Genomic DNA, 23,891 nt, shown 5'->3' with positions numbered 1-23,891 from the left:
CCAGGTGACCTGAATGAACAGCCAAGATTGAGAACCACCATGATGACCAGCATTTTATAATAAAACAGAATGGAATACAACAGAACAAAGAGTACATTAGCATTGATCCTTAGTAAGAACTCTGCACATTGCTACAAGAGCTGCTGCTCAGTGGTGTGTGTGTGACTGTGTATCGTGTTCTAATATATATTTTATTCTTTACTGTGGTTTTCCCTTAAAAAAAAAAAGAACCTAAAAACATTAAGCCTCTTGGTTACCAAGATTAGAAGCTGTCCTCAGAATAGCTGAAGCATGAGAGCCAGTTTCTTACCTGCATTCCTACAGCACTTTTTTTTTTTTTTTTTTGCATGTGGAGATTTCCCTAACTTTCTTGGACATCCAGTTGTACATTTCCATTTCATCCAGCTCCTCCAGGTGTTTGGTAAAAGGTTATCAGGATATCAAAACTACCATATTGCTGAATATGGAATTTCAGATTTCTTTATATACTTCTGGTGTCTTTGAAGTTTATTCAAAAACACACACTATAATGTCTAATTTTACACCTAAAATGTGCTCTAATTATACTCTATGGATATTAATATATTCTACACAGACATCACAGAAAGTGATGAAGCGTGCCTTTCCAACACACCCACCGCAGTACCAAGCTTGTCATAGATAGATCTGCAGGAAGATTCTTTAAGATCAGGGCTTTGGAGTTTTTGTTGCCCAGTTCACGAGAGCAACAGGAGTTTTCAGAAGGGGAAATAAGAGAAAACAGCCAGAACTCAAAAGGAAGAACCAGGGCAGAATTTCTTATTGACCAAGTGCTAAAGTAAGATGACCAGTGGGCAAAGTGACCACATGTGAAGGGCACGTCTGAAGCATAGAAACGTTACCACTTCTCTATAAACTGGGATGGGGGAGGCATCAGAGACATGGTGTTTGTTGTTGCTGCTGTTGGCATGGCTAAACTAGCCCCTGGGAACATTCAAGCATCTTCCCAAAGCTTTCTTGGACAATTTCTTTTTTTAAAGTGAGGTGTGACAATAAATGAAATTAAAAATACTCTAGAAGGAATCAATAGCAGAATAACTGAGGCAGAAGAAGAGATAAGTGACCTGGAGGATAAAATAGTGGAAATAACTATTTCCACAGACCAGAATAAAGAAAAAAGAATGAAAAGAATTGAGGACAGTCTCAGAGACCTCTGGGACAATATCAAATGCACCAATATTTGAATTATGGGGCACAAGAAGAAGAAGAGAAAAAGAAAGGGACTGAGAAAATATTTGAAGAGCTTATAGTTGTAAACAGCCCTAATATGGGAAAGGAAATAGTCAATCACGTCCAGGAAGCACAGAGAGTCCCATACAGGATAAATACAAGGAGAAACATGCTAAGACACATATTAATCAAAGTACAAAAAAATTAAATACAAAGAAAAAATATTAAAAGCAGCAAGGGAAAAACAACAAATAACATACAAGGGAATCCCCATAAGGTTAACAGCTGATCATTCAGCAGAAACTCTGCAAGCCAGAAGGGAGTGGCAGGACATATTGAAAGTGATGAAAGGGAAAAACCTACAACCAAGATTACTCTACCCAGCAAGGATCTCATTCAGATTCAATGGAGAAATTGAAACCTTTACAGACAAGCAAAAACTAAGAGAATTCAGCAGCACCAAACCAGCTTTACAACAAATGCTAAAGGAACTTCTCTAAGCAGGAAACACAAGAGGAGGAAAAGACTTACAATACCAAACCCAAAACAATGAAGAAAATGGTAATAGGAACACACATATTGATAACAACCTTAAATATAAATGGATTAAATGCTCCAACGAAAAGACATAGACTGGCTGAATGGATACAAAAACAAGACCCATATATATGCTGTCTACAAGAGACACACTTCAGACCTAGGGACACATACAAACTGAAAGTGAGGGGATGGAAAAACATATTCCAGGCAAATGGAAATCAAAAAAAGGCTGGAGTAGCAATTCTCATATCACACAAAATAGACTTTAAAATACAGACTATTACAAGAGACAAAGAAGGACACTACATAATGATCAAGGGATCAATCCAAGAAGAAGATATAACAATTGTGGATATTTATGCACCCAACATAGGAGCACCTCAATACATAAGGCAAATGCTAACAGCCAAAAAAGGGGAAATCAACAGTAACACAATCATAGTAGGGGACTTTAACACCCCACTTTCACCAATGGACAGATCAACCAAAATGAAATAAGGAAACACAAGTTTTACATGATACATTAAACAAGATGGACTTAATTGATATTTACAGAACACTCCATCCAAAAAAAACAGAATACACTTTCTTCTCAAGTGCTCATGGAACATTCTCCAGGATAGATCATATCTTGGGTCACAAATCAAGCCTTGGTAAATTTAAGAAAATTGAAATCATATCAAGTGTCTTTTCCGACCACAATGCTATGAGACTAGATATCAATTACAGGAAAGAATCTGGGAAAAATACAGACACATGGAGGCTAAACAACACACTACTAAATAACCAAGAGATCACTGAAGAAATCTAACAGGATATCAAAAAATACCTAGCAACAAATGACAATGAAAACATGATGACCCAAAACCTGTGGGATGCAGCAAAAGCAGTTCTAAGAGGGAAGTTTATAGCAATACAATCCTACCTCAGGAAACAAGAAACATCTCAAATAAACAACATAACCTTACACTTAAAGCAATTAGAGAAAGAAGAACAAAAAACCCCCAAAGTTAGCAGAAGTTAAGAATCATAAAGATCAGATCAGGAAAAAATGAAAAAGAAATGAAGGAAACGATAGCAAATATCAATAAAATTTCTTCTTTGAGAGCATTAAAAAAATCGATAAACGATTAGCCAGACTCATCAAGAAAAAAAGGGAGAAGACTCAAATCAATAGAATTAGAAATGAAAAAGGAGAAGTAACAACTGACACTGCAGAAATACAAAGGATCATGAGAGATTACTACAAGCAATGCTATGCCAATAAAATGGATAACCTGGAAGAAATGGACACATTCTTACAAAAGTACAACCTTCCGAAACTGAACCAGGAAGAAATAGAAAATATAAACAGAACAATCACAAGCACTGAAATTGAGACAGTGATAAAAAATCTTCCAACAAACAAAAGCCCAGGACCAGAGGGTTTCACAGGCGAATTCTACCAAACATTTAGAGAAGAGCTCACACCTATCCTTCTCAAACTCTTCCAGAATATAGCAGAAGGAGGAACACTGCCAAACTAGTTCTACGAGGCCACCATCACCGTGATACCAAAACCAGACAAAGATGTCACAAAGAAAGAAAACTACAGGCCAATATCACTGATGAACATAGATGAAAAAATCGTCAACAAAATAATAGCAAACAAAATCCAACAGCACGTTCAAAAGATCATCCACCATGATCAAGCGGAGTTTATCCCAGGAATGCAAGGATTCTTCAATATACACAAATCAATCAATGTGATAAACCATACTAACAAACTGAAGGAGAAAACCCATATGATCATCTCCATAGATGCAGAAAAAGCTAACAACAAAATTCAACACCAATTTATGATAAAAACCCTCCAGAAAGTAGGCATAGAGGGAACTTACCTCAATATAATAAAGGCCATATATGACAAACCCACAGCCAACATCGTTCTCAATGGTGAAACACTGAAATTATTTCCTCTAAGATCAGGAACAAGACAAGGTAGTCCACCCTAACCAATATTATTCAACATAGTTTTGGAAGTTTTAGCCACAGCAATCAGAGAGGAAAAAGAAATTAAGAATCCAAATCGGAAAAGAAGAAGTAAAGCTGTCACTGTTTGCAGATGACATGATACTATACACAGAGAATCCTAAAGGTGCTACCAGAAAACTACTAGAGCTAATCAATGAATTTGGTAAAGTTGCAGGATACAAAATTAATGCACAGAAATCTCTTGTATTCTTACACACTAATGATGAAAAACTGAAAGAGAAATTAAGGAAACACTCCCATTTACCATTGCAACAAAAAGAATCAAATACCTAGGAATAAACCTACCTAAGGAGACAGAAGACCTGTATGCAGAAAATAATAAGACACTGATGAAAGAAATTAAGGATGATACAAACAGATGGAGAGATATACCATGCTTTTGGATTGGAAGAATCAACATTGTGAAAATGACTCTACTACCCAAAGCAATCTACAGTTTCAATGCAATCCCTATCAAACTACCAATGGCATTTTTCACAAAACTAGAACAAAAAAATTCACAATTTGTATGGAAACACAAAAGACCCCAAATAGCCAAAGAAATCTTGAGAAAGAAAAACGGAGCTGGAGGAATCAGCCTCCCGCACTTCAGCCTATACTACAAAGCTACAGTAATGAAGACAGTATGGTACTGGAATAAAAACAGAAATATAGATCAATGGAACAGGATAGAAAGCCCAGAGATAAACCCACTCATATATGGCCACCTTATCATTGATAAAGGAGGCAAGAATATACAATGGAGAAAAGACAGCCTCTTCAATAATTGGCGCTGGGAAAACTGGACAGCTACATGTAAAAGAATGAAATTAGAACACTCCCTAATACCATACACAAAAATAAACTCAAAATGGATTAAAAACCTAAATGTAAGACCAGGCACTATCAAACTCTTAGAGGAAAACATAGGCAGAACACTCTATGACATACATCACAGCAAGATCCTTTTTGACCCACCTCCTAGAGAAATGCAAATAAAAACAAAAATAAACAAATGGGACCTAATGAAACCTAAAAGCTTTTGCACAGCAAAGGAAAACATAAACAAGATGAAAAGACAACCCTCAGAATGGGAGAAAATATTTGCAAGTGAAGCAACTGACAAAGGATTAGTGTCCAAAATATACAAGCAGCTCATGAAGCTCAATATCAAAAAAACAAACAACCCAATCCAAAAATAGGCAGAAGACCTAAATAGACATTTCTCCAAAGAAGATATACAGATTGCCCACAAACACATGAAAGGATGCTCAACATCACTAATCATTAGAGAAATGCAAATCGAAACTACAATGAGGTATCACCCCACACCAGTCAGAATGGCCAAAAAATCTACAAACAGTAAATTCTGGAGAGGGTGTGGAGAAAAGAGAACCCTCTTTCACTGTTGGTGGAAATGTAAATTGATACAGCCACTATGGAGAACAGTATGGAGGTTCCTTAAAAAACTAAAAATAGAACTACCATAAGAGCCAGCAATCCCACTCCTGGGCATATACCCTGAGAAAACCATAATTCAAAAAGAGTCATGTACCAGACTGTTCATTGCAGCTCCATTTACAATAGCCAGGACATGGAAACAAGCTACGTGTCCATCGACAGATGAATGGTTAAAGAAGATGTGGCACATATATATAGTGGAATATTACTTACCCATAAAAGGAAACGAAATTGAGTTATTTGTAGTGAGGTGGATGGACCTAGAGTCTGTCATACAGAGTGAAGTAAGTCAGAAAGAAAAAAACAAATACCTTATGCTAACACATATATATGGAATCTAAAAAAAAAAAAAAAAAAGGTTCTGAAGAACCTAGGGGCAGGACAGGAATAAAGACGCAGATGTAGAGAATGGACTTGAGGACACGGGGAGGGCGAAAGGTAAGTTGGGACGAAGTGAGAGAGTGGCATGGACATACATACACTACCAAATGTAAAATAGATAGCTAGTGGGAAGCAGCCACATAGCACAGGGAGATCAGCTCGGTGCTTTGTGACCACCTATAGGGGTGGGATAGGGAGGGTGGGAGGGAGACACAGGAGGGAGGAGATATGGGGATATATGTATATGTATAGCTGATTCACTTTGTTATAAAGCAGCAACTAAGACACCATTGTAAAGCAATTATACTCCAATAAAGATGTTAAAAATAAATAAATAATGTGAGGTGTGAGATTAAGGATTCTTGCTGTTAAGCCCTTTTACTATTCTGTCCCCAGCACATCAAAAGATGCAACAGAAATATTTTTCTAATACTGCCATGTCCCACCTCTGGAATTCAACACTTCCTCTTATCTTAATCCTCCCAAATGCCACTGACCCGGTGAAAATTCCATCCACCCACATGGGTTTTAGGAATTAGTTTCCAGTGCAGTCTGTCCAAACCAGGCTAAGCATCTCATTATCTAAAACTTTCAACCTCCTTCTATGTTACTGTTGTGGTGCTCCTACATTTTAAACTGTAAATATAGTAAGTATGTTCTCCTGGAATCATTATATAAAGAAATGTCACACCCAGACCACAACACTGAAATCTGGCAGATTGTGGGCAATCTGTTTTTTCTCTCCAAGGAAGTAAACAGCTGCACAGTTGCTTTAGAAATGCTAAGAAGTAGATAAAGGTGAAACGAAATATATTAACAGATTGACTGAGGTAAGATGGGGCTTTGCGTTTTGTTTTGCTTGGGTTTAACTGGTCAAAACATTTAAATATGTTACTATGCCCATAGAACTGGATGATAATCCTTTGGGATAGATAAAAAGCAAGAGAAATGTAATCAGAGAAAAATAAATGTTGAAGGAAAGAAAGTAAGAGAGAAATAAAGTTTTGGAGAGGAAAAAAAATATTACTGTCCACCTAGATGAGGTCTTACTCCTTACACATCACCAAGGCACTGCTGCTTGACCTCCTCTCCCAGAATCACAATTTGCCACCTTTCCACGAGAGTGAAGATCCCCTTACACCGGACTATACTACAGGAAGGTAGATTCTTTAATTTCAATTTATATTTTAAGACCACCAATAATTGGAAAAACCCTTGAGTTTATCATAAAGGATCTGAATTATGTAACACTTTCAGTAGTATCCAAATCTGTAAATTTAACTCTTTTTATTTTCTACTTTTAGGTCTTTCCATCTTTAATCTGAAAGTTAATTGTCATGGAGGAATAAGCAGATTTTGCGGAGCATTGTTTATTTAACTGTAACTCATGAGCGTTCACTATAGAAAGCAGATTAGATTTTTCCCCTACTGTATTAGAAAGCCAGTGTAGTAATAATATCTCGTTTAGAATTTCTAAAATTTCAACAAATAACTCCTACATTCATCCATATCCTCCCTTCCTCTCTCTCGCTCCCCACTGGCCCCCTCTCTTTCTCCCTCCTGTTAGCAGACACTGTTTTCAATTCCTAGACTGCTGTTCCACTGTTCTGGGAAGAAGTCCATTTAATCTGTGTACCAAATTTATTATGCTTTAAACTATCTCTTGGACAATTCTTTCAGGTTCTATATATAACCAAGTCTATAGTTTTTGTGCCAATTTCTCTTTTGGATAGCTTTCTTTGGATGAAAGACTTGTCCTTAAACTTTTCTTGCAACACGGCACACACACACACAATTTTATAGACATTAAGAAAACCAACCAATCAATAAACAAAAGTCTAAGTCTGTGCTACCCAAAATGGTAGCCACTAGCCAAAAGTGCCTACTTAAGTTTAATTAAAATTACATAAAATTTTAAAATCTGTACTTTAAAAATGTTAGCCACATTTCAAAGGCTCAATACCCACATATGGCTAGTGGCTATCATACTGAATAGCACAAAGAACAGTGCCATTACCGCAGAAGGTTCGACTGGACAGCATTGTTTTAAAATGTCTACAGAATTTGCAAAAACACTGGAAAACTGAAATACATGACTCACTGATTTTTTTTCTTTCATGTTTTTACATTCCTTCCTTTAACCAAATGAAAAATCTACACAGATGTCTTTCATTAAATGTCAATGTTAGATACAGTCCAAAAATGGAAAAATAAAGTATATTATGAGGATAAAAAATAAACAACCTCCAGTCCAAGTGGGTTTCAGAATAAGCATCAAGGTCAAAAGTCAGGACTCTGAATGCAGATTTCATGGGGGGCTGATTTTCTAAGGCCTTATCCACCTAATCATATTTATACAAGCAAAATCAAGACTGTTGATATTAAGGCATTCTCTGCCCTCCTAATAGTTTAATGGTTCCATAGGGCAGTGGTCACCAACCTTTTTGGCACCAGGGACAGGTTTTGTGGAAGACAAGTTTTCCAAGGATGGGGTTGGGGATGGCTCAGGCGGTAATGCGAGCGATGGGGAGAGATGGGGAGTGGCAGAGGAAACTTCACTTGCTCACCCACGGCTCACCTCCTGCTGTGCGACCCCGTTCCTAACAGGCCTCGGACCAATACTGGGGACCCCTGCCATAGGAGAAAGAAGACAACCATCTGAACTGTTTATTACTATATTCATACACTCAGGTCCAACACAGTGTGTTACTGACTATCTCAAGGTTGACAGAAAATCATTCCTAAATCTATTACATTGACCAAACATCGAAAACCTCAAAAATACTACAAAAAACCAATATAATGTGTTGGGCTGCACCTTGCAGGCCTACAGGCCTTACAGTGGGCCAGCCTTGAGACTGAAGAAAGAGCCCAGAGACAGCAACAGAAACATCAATGGCTTATTGGACAGGGAGAGCTTAAAAGGGTGCTGGAGCCACATCCTACCAGGTGCAGCAGACGGTGGAGAGGACATGGCAGCAGGCTGCGCTCCTTGGGCGAGAAGGAGGCTACCATTCTGGGAGGAATTGATGTCAGGTGGGCTCATCAGTTACCAGGGGCTAATTGAGCCCTATAATGAAAAGAATTGGCTACTCATGTGGATGAACAGGGACTGGTCGAGCTGGGGATGTAGAGAGAGCAAGATAACAGCCATCATGAATGGCCTAACCATTTTGATATTTATAAACTACAGCCAATAGATACAGTTTTTTTAAAAGTTTTAAGTCAGAGTATGATGAGCTGCAGAGTGTCATTTCAGATTTCACCTATGATGAAATGACCTTGACTACTCCATTAGAGCAGGAAAAGTGAAATGCTGCTTTCCTGAGAACACACAAGCAGATTAAAGCAAGCAACCTACCCTGCTACCCAGTTCCAGGTTTTCAGTGATAAGGACCCACACCTGGGGGATTAGCAGAATTTAAGGCAAACCTTACTAAGAAGCTTAATAACTAAAAGTAAAATAAAAGTTCAAATGCTCATTAATTTATTTAGTTAATGAACTGTGCCTTCTTGAAGATAACCCAAAATAAAGATAGTTTCCTTGTAGAATAAATGACTAAATTTTGCTTTTAGATTCATGTAAAAATTTTAAGTGGAAAGGCTCCAAAATGATTACCATCAAATACTTCATATTTACTCCTGAAGGTATGGAAGGGAAGACTTAATAAGAAGAATCTAAAAAGCCTAAGTTAATAAATAGAATTACAAACATGTAAAATAAAATGAATTCCCAGGGTAAAAAAGCAAAAAATTCTGTGATATTTATACTTGGGTCTCTGACTGAACTAAAAGATCGTTTCTTCTTTCAAAAGAAAATCTTGTCAAGAGTTAGACATACAGCCACATGATGAAATACTATTCAGCAATTAACAATAATGCTTCTAGACCTTTGGGTTCTAGTCTGACACGTAGGAGCTTGGAAGTTTTCACTCCCACTCTCACACGAAAAAGGTGAAAGACTGAAAATCAACAACTCTTCTTAGATCCAGGGAAGGTCATTGGACAGATAACCACCCTGAAAACTAGAGCCACAAGCAGACACAGAAAACCAAAGCTTACCTGGCACAGAAACTGCTCAGAAACTCACTCTGAAGCCAGTGTCTGATAGGAACACTTCAAGGCTAATTGACTAATTGCTGGAGACTGAGCATGAACTAGCTTGAAAGATAAACACAACTCCAGGAGGCCTGAGCCTGGGGCGGGAGTGGCCAAACACGTTGGTGAGTTTCACCACCAGGAGCCCCACCAAGATCTTAGGGGAAAGATCACAGAAAAATTCCATCCTGCTTCCAGAAAGAAGGGAAAAATAACCATTTTACAATAAGCCCAGAACAATTTGTTTCCCTGAACAAAAGGCTGCACTCATGACTATTTTACCAGAGTCTAATCAAGTGGGGAAAGGGCAATACCCAAATGTCCCCAAAGTCTGACTTGAAGGAAGGGAATTGCCTAACTCCAGCCCCCTCTAGCTTTCTTATATCACCTAAAGGGGGAAAAAAGCACCTGAGAAGCATTTGTGAAGATCATAGCCCAGTGATCTGGGCTCACTAAAAGACTGAGACTTAATCATAGCATATAGAATGCTTCCCTCCCCCACACCTCACTACCACATCAATAGGGCTTCTGTATAATAACAGGGGATTACAATGGACCAGTTTACCTCAGTTCCTTTTACCCAATATCTTATGTCTGGCTTTCCAAAACAAAAAAACACAAAAACAAAAAACAAAAAAAAGAAGACATGCTAAAAGTAAAAAAAAAAAATTGAAGAGAAGCAGCAGCAAGCATCAACCAGACTCAGATATTATACATGTCAGAGATGTTGGAGTTCTCAGACGAGGATTTAAAATAATATAATTAAAATACTAAGGAATATGATGGAAAAAATAGACAACATGCAAGACACATTAACAGTACAAGGAGAGAGAGATGGAAGCTGTAAGAAAGAACCAAACAGAAATTCCAGAGGTTAAAAACAAAACAAAACAAAACACTGTAAGACTGGATAAGGCTGAAGCTTGAAGATATGTCAACAGAAACTTCCAAAACAGAAGACAGATAAGAATAAACACTGAGACATGATACTATACATAGATAATCCTAAAGATGCCACCAGAAAACTACTAGAGCTAATCAATGAATTTGGTAAAGTTGCAGGATACAAAATTAATGCACAGAAATCTCTTGCATTCCTATACACTAACAACGAAAGATCAGAAAGAGAAACTAAGGAAATACCCCCATTCACCACTGCAACAAAAAGAATGAAATACCTAGGAATAAAACTACCTAAGGAGATAAAAGACCTGTACTCAGAAAACTATAAGACACTGATGAAAGAAATCAAAGATGACACAGATGGAGAGATATACCATGTTCTTGGATTGGAAGAATCAATATTGTGAAAATGACTACAGTACCCAAAGCAATCTACAGATTCAATGCAATCCCTATCAAATTACCAATGGCATTTTTTATAGAACTAGAACAAAAAATCTTAAAATTTGTATGGAGACACAAAAGACTCTGAGTAGCCAAAGCAATCTTGAGGGAAAAAAACGGAGCTGGAGGTATCAGACTCCCTGACTTCAGACTATACTACAAAGCTACAGTAATCAAGACAATATGGTACTGGCACAAAAACAGAAATATAGATCAATGGAACAGGATAGAAAGCCCAGAGATAAACCCACATACCTATGGTCAACTAATCTATGATGAAGGAGGCAAGGATATACAATGGAGAAAAGACAGTCTCTTCAATAAGTGGTGCTGGGAAAACTGGACAGCTACATGTAAAAGAACGAAATTAGAACCCTCCCTAACACCATACACAAAAATAAACTCAAAATGGATTAAAGACCTAAATGTAAGACCGGACACTATAAAACTCTTAGAGGAAAACAAAGGCAGAACACTCTTTGACATAAATCACAGCAAGACCTTTTTTGACCCACCTCCTAGAGTAATGGAAATAAAACCAAAAATAAACAAATGGGACCTAATGAAACTTAAAAGCTTTTGCACAGCAAAGGAAACCATAAACAAGACGAAAAGACAACCCTCAGAATGGGAAAGAATATTTGCAAACGAATTAACAGACAAAGCATTAATCTCCAAAATATATAAGAAGCTCATGCAGCTCAATATTCAAAAAACAAATCCAATCCAAAAATGGGCAGAAGACCTAAATAGACATTTCTCCAAAGAAGACATACAGATGGCCAAGAGGCACATGAAAAGCTGCTCAACATCACTATTAGAAAAATGCAAATCAAAACTACTAATGAGGTTTTGATTTGTGAGGTACCACCTCACACTGGTTAGAATGGCCATCATCAGAAAATCTACCAACAACAAATGCTGGAGAGGGTGTAGAGAAAAGGGAACCCTCTTGCACTGTTGGTGGGAATGTAAATTGATACAGCCACTATGGAGAACAGTATGGAGGTTCCTTAAAAAACTAAAAATAGAATTACCATATGATCCAGCAATCCCACTACTGGGCATATACCCAGAGAAAACCATAATTCAAAAAGACACATGCACCTCAGTGTGCATTGCAGCACTATTTACAATAGCCAGGTCATGGAAGCAACCTAAGTGCCCACCAACAGATGAATGGATAAAGAAGATGTGGTACATAAATACAATGGAATATTACTCAGCCATAAAAAGGAACGAAATTGGGTCATTTGTAGAGATGTGGATGGACCTCAAGACTGTCATACAGAGTGAAGTAAGTCAGAAAGAGAAAAACAAGTATCGTATATTAATGCATATATGTGGAATCTAGAAAAATGGTACAGATGAACTGGTTTGCAAGGCAGAAATAGAGACACAGATGTAGAGAACAAACGTATGGACACCAAGAGGGGAAGGGGGGGCGGTGGTGGTGGTGGGATGAATTGGGAGACTGGGATTGACATGTATACACTAATATGTATAAAATAGATAACTAATAAGAACCTGCTGTATAAAAAAATAAAATAAAATTCAAAAAAGAAAAAGAAAAAGAAAAAGAAAACAAAACAAAGAGAATAAACACTGAAAAAAATAAAACAGAATGTTCAAGAACTATGGTACAACTATAAATGGAATAACATACATGTAATGGGACTACCAGAAGGAGAAGAGGGAAAGGAAAAGGAGAAACATCTGAAGCAATTATGACTGAGAATTTCCGAAAATTAATGTCAGACACTAATCAACAGATCCAGAAAGCTCAGAGAACATTCAGCAGGATAAGTGCCAAAAAATCAACACCTAGGGACATCATATTCAAACTACAGAAAATCAATGATAAAGAAAAATCTTGAAAAAAAGGCTTAGAAATAAAAAAAGTTACCTATAGAGGGGAAAGAATAAGAGGTACACCAGATTTCTCAGAAATCATACAAGCAAGAAGAGAGAGGATTGAAACATTTAAAGTCTTGAGAGGAAAAAAACCCACCAGCCTAGAATTCTATATCCAGAGAAACCATCCTTCAAAAGTGAAGGAGAAATAAAGACTTTCTCAGACCAACAAAAATTGAGGGAATTTGTTGTCAGTGATCTTGCAAGAAATGTTAGAAGTTTTCCAGAGAGAAGGAAAATGATACAGATTAGAAACTTGTATGTATTTAAAGAAAAAAAGCATTAGAGAAGGAATAAGTGAAGGTAAATTAAAAAAAATTTTTTTTTCTTATTCTTTATTGATCTAACAGACAATAGTTTTGTTAAAATAATAACAGCAACAATGTATATGGTCATTATATATTATGGATAAATGAAATAAATGACAGCAATGATATAAGAGATGGGAGGAAAGAATTAAGAATACTTTGTTATAACAGACTCGCACCACCCAGTGAAGCGATACAGAGGCATGCTGGAGAGATATTGCTGGTTCAGTTCCAGACCATTGCAATAAAGTGAATATTACAAAAAAGCAAGTCACACGAATTTTTTGGTTTCCCAGGGCATGTAAAAGTTATGTTTTCTCTATACTGTAGTCTATGAAGTGTGCAATAGCATTATGTTTATAAAACAATGCACATACCTTAATTTAAAAATACATTGTTCTAAAAAATGCTGTCATCTGAGATTTTAGTGTATGATAGTAGTAACATCAAAGATCACTGATCATAGATCATCATAACAAATAACAGTAAAAAAGTTTGAAATATTGTGATAATTATCAAAATGTGAGACATAGACATGAAGTGAGCAAATGCTGTTGGACAAATGGCGCCAAAAGACTTGCTTGACACAGGGTTACTGCAAATCTTCAATTTGTAAAAAATGCAGTATCTGTGAAGTCCACTAAAGTAAAGCACAATAAAACAAGGTATGATGTAGTGTTATTTGAAAATGGACTTGGATTCGTTGTAAATGTCTACTGCAAACTCTAGGACAACCACTGGGGGGAAAAATATATAATTGATAGGCTAAGAAAGGAAAGAAAGTGGAATTATACAAAATGCTCAATTAAAACCAAAGAAGGCAAAAAGAGTGAAAGACAAAAAAAAAGAGAAGGAATAAGAGCAATGAATAGAAAACAACAACAAATATGGTAGCTATTAATCCAACTATATTAATAATCACTTTAAATGTCAATGGTCAAAATACACCAATTAAAACACAGAGACTGTCAGAATGGATGAAAAACCAAGAGCAAACTATATGTTGTCCACAAGAAACCCACTTTAAAAATGAAGATACATATGAATTAAAAGTAAGAAGATAGAGAAAGATATATCATGGCAACACTAATCAAAAGAAAGCCAGAGTATCTATATTTCAGACACAGCAGACTTCAGAGCAAGGAAAATTATCAGGAATAAAAAGGGGGTTATTATATAATGATAAAAGAGCCAATTTTCAAAGAAGACATAAAAATCCTTAATGTGTATTGGCCTAACCATGGAGCATCAAAATATGTGAATCAAAATCTGGTAAATATGCAGAAGAAATAGGTAAATCCACTATTACAGGTGGAGACTTCAACACTTTGTTATTAGTCACTGAAAGATGCAGCAGGCAGAAATTAGTAAGGATGTAGTTGAACTGAACAGCGTGATCAATCAGCTGGATCTAATTGGCATTTATAGAATACTTTACACAATAACAGCAGAATACCCATTCTTCTCAAGATCACAGAATATTCACTAAGACAGACCACATTCTAGACCATTAAACACACCTTAAAAATCATACTATAGACGTTCTCAGAGCACAGTGAAATTAAACCAGAAATCAATAACAGAAAGATAGCTGGAAAATTCCAAATATTTGCAGATTAAACAACATACTTCAATATAGCACAAAGGTCCTAGAACAAGTCTCAAGAGAAACTAAAAAAGTATTTTGAACTAAATGCAAATGAAATCACTACTTATCTTAATTTGTAGGGTGAAGTGAAAGCAGTGTTTAGAGGGAAATTTATAGCACTGAATGCTTATATTAGAAAAGAATAAAGATCTAAAAAAATAATCTAAGCCCCGACCCTAGGGTACTAGAGAAAGAAGGGCAAATTAAGTCCAAAGTAAGCAGAAGGATAGTAATAATGAAAATCAAAGAAATTAATAAAATTGAAAATAAGAAATCAATAGAGAAAAATCAACAAAACCAAAAGCCTGTTCTATGAAAAGATCAATAAATTGATAAATTTCAAGCTAGGCTAATGAAAAAGAGAGAGAAAACAAAAGTTACTAATATCAGAAATGAAAAAGGAGTCATCAATACTGATCCCATGGGTATTTAAAGGATTATAAAGGAAATAATAAACAACACTATGCCCACAAATTTGATAACTTAGATGAAATGGACCAATTTCTTAAAAGATATAATCTACCAAAACTCACAGAAGGAAAAAAAAAAAGATAATCTGAAAAGGCCTATTATTGATTAAATAAATTGAATAAATAATTAATAACTTTCAAAATAGAAAACATCAGGTCCAGATGGGTTTGCAGATGAATTTTACCAAACATTATAAGGAAGAAATTATACCAATACTCTACAATCTTGTCTAGAGGCAGAAGCAGAGGAAATATTTCCTAACTCATTCTATGAGGCCAAAATTACCCTAATAACAAAACCAAAGACATTTCAAGAAAGTAAAACTATAGACCAATATCTCTCAAGAATGTAGATGCAAAGATTCTCAACAAAATGATAACATATCAAATCCAACAATGTATAAAAAGAATTACATACCATGACTAAATGATATTTATTTCAGGTATACAGGGCTGGTTCAACATTTGAAACCACATCAACAGGCTAAAGAAGCAAAATTAAATGATATTATAAAAAGATGAAGAAAAAACACTTGTCAAAATCCACCACCCAGTCATGGTAAAAACTCTCAGCAAACTAGGAATAGAGAGGAACTTCCTCAACTTAGTAACTAAAATCTACTAAAGCCCTATGGCTGAAATCACACATAATGGTGAGAAATTAGGTACTTTCCTGCTAAGATCAGGAACATGGCAAGTATGTCCCTTCTTACCATTCCTATTCAACGTTGTACTAGGAATTTTAGTTAATGTAATAAGATAAGAAAAAGAAACAAATGGTGTGCAGACTGGGAAGGAAGAAATAAAACTGTCTTTGTTCATATGTGACATGATTTTATATGTAGTAAACCTCCAAAAACAAAGAAAACTCCTAAACTAATAAGCAATTATAGCAAGATTGTAGTATACAAGGTTAACATACAAAAGTCAATTGCTTTCCTATATACATGCAATAAACAATTGGATTTGAAATTAAAAACACAAACCATCTACATAAGCACTCCCCAAAATGAAATACTTAGGTACAAATCTAACAAAATATGTATGGGAACTGTATGATGGAAATTACAAAACTCTGATGAAAGAAACCAAAGAAAAGCTAAATAAGTGGAGAGATATTCAATTTTCATGGATAGGAAAACAGAATATTGTTGAGATGTCAGTTCTTCCCAATGTGATCTATAGATTTAATACATTCTCAATCAAAATCACAGCAAGTTATTTCATGAATATCTATGAAAAGACAAAAGACCCAGAATAGCCAATATAACATTGAAGGAGAAGAAAAAACTTGGAAGAATGACACTACTTGATTTTGGGACTTACTATAAAGCTACAGTAATCAAGACATGTGGTATTGGTGAAAGATTAGATAAATAGATCAAGGGAACCGCATAGTGAGGCCATAAAACAGACCCACACAAATAGTCAGCTGACTTTTGACAATGGAACAAAGGCAAATCAGTGGAGAAAAGATAGTCTTTCAATAAATGGTACTGGCACAACTGAATATACACATGCAAAAAAAAAAGATGAATATAGACCCTGACCTTACACCTTTCATGAAAAATAACTCAAAATGGATTGTAGCCCTCCATGTAAAATGCAAAACTTTAACACTTCTAGAAGATATCACAGAAGAAAATCTAGGTGATCTGGGGCTTGGCAATGAACTTTTGTAGTCAACTCTAAAGGCACGATCCATTAAAGAAAACACTGATAAATTGGACTTCGTTAGAATTAAAAATCACTGCTTTGCTAAAGACACTGTTAAAAGAATGAAAATATCAATATAAGCCACAGACTGGGAGAAAATATTTGCAAAACACACATTTGGTAAAGGTCTGGCACATAAAATATACAAAGAACTCTTAAAACTCAACAATATGAAAATTAAATTAAAAATGGGTAAAATATCTGAACAGACACCCCTTCAGAAAAGACATACAGATGGAAAATAAGCATATGAAAAGATGCACAACATCATGTCATTAGAAACTGTAAATTAAAACAAGATACTACTGTACATCTATAAGAATGGCTAGAATTCAAAACACTGACAACACTAAAATGCTGGGGAGGATGTAGAGCAAAGGAGCTCTCATTAGTTACTGGGAGGAATGCAAAATGGTATGGCCACTTTGGAAGGTAGTTTCTTACAACTCTAAACATACCTTTATCATAGGATCCATCAATCGCACTCCCAGGTATTTACTCAAATGAGTTGAAAGTTATGTCCACACAAAACTTGCATACAAAATATCTATAAAAGCTTTATTTATAATTGCCAAAACTTGGAAGCAACCAACATTTCCTTTAATAGGTGAATAGATAAACAAATTGTGGTACATCCAGACAGTGCTAAAAAAAAATAACTATAAAGTCATTAAAAGACATGGAGGAGCCTTAATGCATATTGCTAAATGAAAGAAGCCAATCTTAAAAGGCTACATATTGTATGATTCCAACTATATTACACTGAAGAAAAGAATAGGCAAAACTGGGAAGACAGTAAGAAAGATCAATGGTTGCCATGGGTTTGGGGTAGGAAGGGAGGAATGGATAGGTGGGAATGAATAGGTAGAGCACAGGGAATTTTTAGGGTAGTGAAACTACTCTGTATGCTATTGTAATGGTAGACACATGTCATTACACATTTTTTCAAACTCAGAGAATGTACAACACCAAGAGTGAACTCTTATGTAAATTATGGACTTTGCTTGATAGTGATGTGTCAATGAAGGTTCATCACCTGTAAAAAGGATACCACTTTGGTGCTGGATGTTGATGGTGGGGAAGGCTATGTGTGGGGAGTTGAGGGGGTATGTGGGAATTCTATTTTCTTCTCAATTTTGCTGTGCATCTAAAACTACTCTAAAAAATGAAGTCTATTAAATATTAAAACATGCTTCTATATCACAACTGTAATAGTATAATGTTAAAAAGGTACAATATTATATATAGTATGACCTCAATTGAGTGAAAGGCATTATGTTAAACACTAGGAAAAAGTGATGAAGAGAACGGATTACAGTCCCTACAGCCAAAGAGCTCACAGTCTGGTGAGAAAGACAATCATCAAAACAAAAGGTCATGCAAATAAATATGTGGTTGCAAAATATAACAACTATTTTCAAGAAATGTCCCAGGAGCCCACCATGGGCCTAATTTAGATAGGAAATGGGAGTAGCATGGTACTAAATGCCAGGCAATGTGACTTTGAGGAAGTGACATTAAGACTGGGACCTAAAAGAGGAGCAGGGATTAACCTTGTGAAGAGATGGATGAAAGAACAAGTATGAGGATGTTTGCTACCAGAATGGCATAGGTGCCCGTCACTGGGGGAAGATAAGTATGGTAAACACATGTAATGGAGTGCTACCCAGAGCTAGCATGAATAAGCTAGATTTGCAAACAGCAACATAGATGGATCCCAAAACAGTGTTGGGAAGGAAAAAGAAACTGAATGAGATTTATCACACAATACAATTAATGAAACTTAAAAGCACATGCACTCACAGAAAACACAATGCATCTTTCAAAGATGGACGTATCTCTAAACACATACTTAATAAAACTGAATGGCTATTTTTGTGGGAAAGGGAAAGGGGAGACTAGGCATGGGATCTGAAGACAAAAAATAATAATAAAATAAAACTAATAAAGACTAATATATATGGAATGAATAGCGGAGTATGACAGACTCAATTCTGCAAGTGAAGTATAGAACAAGAAATGAAGACATTGGAAGGGGAATATGCTGGTAGAGGAAACAGCACATTCCAAAACACCAAGACAAGAAAAGTCTTGGCTTTTTGAGAGCCCAAACAAAAGACTTGTGTGGTATTTGGAGCAACGAGAGGGGCAGAGGAGGACAGAGTGGTTAAAGATGCAGTTATGGGGGAAGCACAGGCCAGGCTAGTGTGTCCTCAAGACTTTATCAGGGGCTTTGGATTACATCCTGGTTACAGAGTCTTGAGAAGTGAAAAGCCAATAAACAGAATGAAATTAAAAAAAAAAAATTAGGAAAGACAGAGTATTAACACTGACTACATCTGGATGAAATTATTTTAGGTGATCTTGTAAAAATTTTACCTGTGTTTTAAAAATACTTTTAAAATAAATACTTGTATAGATAGAAAAGCAGGTTATTTTGAAAACATGTTTTTCGAAAGTGTTCAAAACTAATATTTTTATAGGTTCAAGGAACAGAATTAGAATTATGCTTCAGGAGATATCAACTATTCCATAGTATAACAACATACTGCAAATACATCTGAAAGAGCTAATATTTCCCTTTAAAGGGTGTAGTGGATTCATTTAATGCTTGTTCCTTTAAAGCATTTATTACTTTTTATATTTGTTATTAAAACATTCTTTCATTATTCTAATGAGAAAATCCTCATAAAAATGAGACTGAAATGAAAAACCACAGTCTAACAAAATTACTTTGTAAAATTGAGAATGAATATAGATAAGAGCTATCATCTTTTCATTGAATAAATATGAAAGATATAAAGAAACAGAAGAGGGAATAATCATTGAGCAGCCCTTAAATGCACTGAAATAAATACAGTTTACTCCCAACTTGTGACAGAATTAGGCCTGAGGCATTACATTCCGCTCTTCCTTATCTTCTCATGCATATATGGCCCTTTCATAAGAGCAAATGCCCATTACAATGCATTCCAATTTCACAAGGGACAAAGGCACATACAATTTAGGTCTGAAATAGCACTTTTAAATTAACGCTACTGATCAAAAGCAAAACAGAACTTTCCCTACTAGACATCATGATGTAGTCACAAAATGGAATAGTATACAGTAAAGAAAACAAACTACAGATATATGCATTAATATGAATGAATAAACAATCTATAATAGGAAAAAAAAATGAATGCTAATTTATTTATACACGTCTATGATGGATTCACTCTGTTACGATGCAATGCTAAGTAGGGCAAAAGGCACCATTAAAAAATTAAGCACAATAAAACACTTAAGTGTTCAAAGACCTATAGGTGATTTAGTTTATTCCTCACCTTATTAATAAGGCTGTCTCATAGCATCCAAACCAATCTCCAAAACTTTTTCAAGAAAGAGGCTTTCTTTATCTGGGGAAGACACCTATATTAAAAGCTATGAGGAAATATTCCAGGAGAAATCAGCACACAAGAGGAATAGTCTTCTCTATATAGTGCATTTATCACCAGCTGGAGTAAAGCAGCTTCAGAGAATAGAATCTATAAACCCTGAGACCAACATTAATATTATTCAGGTTTTAATGAACAAGAGTGGGATTAGTTTGGTGGGAATTTATAAGCCAGAAAAATACCCACAGAGCCACTTGAGCTGTTGTCCTCCTCTGTAATTCCCCATCCCCACCTATTGGCCAATTCTCACATTGGCCAATCCCCCTCCTCCTCCACCAGCCCTATTTAATGACTCTCCTCTTCTTTCTCCCCTGTAGCCTGAGCACTCCCACTGTACCCACATGTCAATTTTTTTGATATTGTTAATTGGAAAATCTTTCCAAGAAATGGCAAGATTTCTAAAGTACCTGGCGAGCAGAAAGGAGAGACCTTGGTGAGGCAGAAGTCAGAGAAGTTCCAGGCCAAGTTTGCTCTGGGAAAAGGTATAGGGTAAGAAGAGAACAGTAAGGGAAACAGGTGTGTGCAGTGGCAGGACAGAGATGACTTCAGTATCTTTAAGGTCATAGGCAACAGGTATGTTCCCACGTGGTTTATTTGGAAAGAATCATTAAAATGTCTATGAAATGTGAAACTGTCCTTTCCTTTTAAGAGCCTTATAGTGCTTCAACCCATGGAAAGATTCAGAACTTAATTTTATGTACTTCCATTAGAAAATCTGCCTACAAACTGAGGGAAAAGATTGGAAAGGTAAAACTATAACCTTAAAAAGCACCTACTAGACATGATGTGAAATGAACAATTCAGGTGATTTTCCTCCCTTCTCAATATGAAACGATTCAATACATGAGTCAAAAAAAATTCTCATTTGGGTGCTATTCTTCATCCCATAACAGCACTGAAAAGTGCTACCATGTTTTAAAAACTTAGTTCAAATAACCATTGATATTCCAGGTATTCACATTTGGCAGAAATTTTAGGAATAAGTAAGATGGGGCAGAAAGTCAGAGGAGAGGGCCAAAAAGACATCAATAAATTCTTTCAAACATTTAAAGAATTAATAATAATTATTCATAAACAGTCCTGAAAAAGAGGAGGGAATATTTCATAATTCATTCTATTAGCTAGTATTCACCTGATACTAAAATCAGTAATAAACATCACAAGAAAAAACTATAGACCGATATCTCTTGTGAATTTGGATGCAAAAATTATCAAAAAATACTGGCAAACCAAACCTAGCAATATATAAAAATAATTATACAGCATAACCAAGTGGGATTTATCCCAGTAACACAAGGTTGGTGTAACATCCAAAACTCAATTAATGTATACTATACTGGCAGAATAAAAAACAAAATCACCTGATCATCTCAATAGACAAGAAAGTATTCGACAAGGTCTAACACCCTTTCATGATAAAAATGCTCACCAAAGTAAGAATGTAAGGGAACTTCCTCAATCTGAAAAAGGCCTAAAATCTAATCTATGAAAAACCCTCAGCTAACATCACACTTAGTGGTAAAAGACTGAATACTTTCCCTATAAGGTCAGGAACAAGACAAGGATGTCCACTCTCACCACTTCTACTCAACATTGTACTAGACACTCTAGCACAGCAGTTCGCCAAAACATGAAATAAAAGACATTTATATTGGGAAGGAAGAAGTGAAACTATCTCTATTTGCAGATGACATGATCTTGTAGACATTCCTAAGGAATACACTAAAAACATTAGAACTAATAAAATCAGCAAGGTGACAGGATCCAAGATCAATATACACAAATCAACTGTATATTTGTAATGAACAATCCAGAAATGAAATTAAGAACATAATTCCATTTAAAATAGCATCAAAGAGAATATTTAGGAATAAACTTAAGAAAAGAAGTACAAAACATATACTCTGAAAAGTATGAAACATTGCTGAAAGAAATTAAAGATTTAGATAAATAGAAAAAAGGAACGAAAGTGGGTCATTTGTAGAGACTTGGATGGACCTAGAAACTGTCATACAGAGTGAAGTAAGTCAGAAGGAGAAAAACAAATATTGTATATTAACGCATATATGTGGCATCTAGAAAAATGGCATAGATGATCTTATTTGCAAAACAGAAATAGAGACACAGATGTAGAGATCAAACACAGGGATACCAAGAGGGAAAGGGGGGTGAGATGAATTGGGAGATTGGGATTAACATATATACACTATTGATACTATGTATACAACAGATAACTAATGAGAACCTATTGTACAGCACAGGGAACTCTATCCAATGCTTTGTGGTGACCTAAATGGGGAGGAAATCCAAAAAAGAGGGGATATATGTATACGTATAGCTGATTCACTTTACTCTACCACAGAAGCTAACATAACATTGTAAAACAACTATACTCCAATAAAAATTAATTTTAAAATAACTAACTAAATAAATAAAAAGACATGTTCATACATCAGAACATTTCATCTTCTTAAGACAGGAAACACTCCCCAAAGCGATCTACAGATTCAACGCAATCCCTATCAGAATCTCAGCTTGCTTCTTTGTAGACACTGACAAAACTGACCCTAAAACTCACATGGGATTTCAAGAGACTCAGAATAGCCAAAACAATCCTGAAAAAGAGGAACAAAGCTGTGGACTGATGCTCTCCAATTTCAAAATTTACTACCAAGCAACAATAATCAATTAATCAATCAATTTTACTACCAAGCAACTACCAATCAAGACAAAACAGAACTGAAATAAGGATAGACATAGAGATCAATGGAACAGAAATAGAGAGCACAGAAATAAACCCATATGGTCAACTGATTTTCAACAACGGTGCCAAAAGCATTCAGTGGAGGAAAGAAGTCTTTCAAGAAATGGTGCTGGGACAACTGGATAGTCACATGCATAAGAATGAATTAGGAATCTCTTCTCATGCCACATATGAAAATTAACTCAAAATGGATGAAGGATCTAAATGTAAGAATTATACAAATAACTCTTAGAAGAAAACTTAGCGGTAAATCTGTATGAACTTAAGTTTGGCAATGGATTCTTAGATATGAATCAAAAGCATAAGCAACAACAACATATAAATTGGGCTTTATTAAAAACTTGTTTCCAAGTACACCATCAATAAAGTGAAAAAACAACACACAGAATGAAAGTATTTGCAAATTTTATGTTTAATAAGAGATTTGTATCTAGAATATATAAAGAACTTTTTCAGTTCAATACTAAGAAAGCAAATAACCCAATTAAAATATGAGATAAAGATATGAATAGACATTTTCCAAAGTATACAAATGGCCAATGAGCACATGAGAAAATGTACATCATCACTGGCTGTTAGGGAAAC

At 35.6% G+C, this 23,891-nt stretch overlaps 1 protein-coding gene across 7 annotated transcripts in view; it reads right to left on the bottom strand.

Annotated features, from left to right (window-relative positions):
• The window catches only part of KCNN2 (potassium calcium-activated channel subfamily N member 2), a 323,776-nt gene that overhangs the window by 78,749 nt on the left and 221,136 nt on the right, over nt 1–23,891 (bottom strand). The window contains exons 1-2 of one of the 7 annotated variants that reach the window (XM_059916901.1): nt 9,667–9,779; nt 8,183–8,235 (exon numbers count right to left, since the gene is read on the bottom strand). The exons of 4 other annotated variants lie outside the window; for them this stretch is intronic. The gene's annotated coding sequence lies outside the window, so the exon portion shown is untranslated. Of the gene's footprint in view, nt 1–8,044; nt 8,141–8,182; nt 8,236–9,666; nt 9,780–23,891 lie in introns of those variants that run through there. 2 more of the 7 variants (XM_059916900.1, XM_059916903.1) reach the window with 2 other exon arrangements.

Source organism: Balaenoptera ricei, chromosome 3 (genome assembly GCF_028023285.1).
Source record: "Balaenoptera ricei isolate mBalRic1 chromosome 3, mBalRic1.hap2, whole genome shotgun sequence".
Taxonomy (NCBI): domain Eukaryota; kingdom Metazoa; phylum Chordata; class Mammalia; order Artiodactyla; family Balaenopteridae; genus Balaenoptera; species Balaenoptera ricei.
This window is presented reverse-complemented; position numbering and strand designations above follow the sequence as displayed.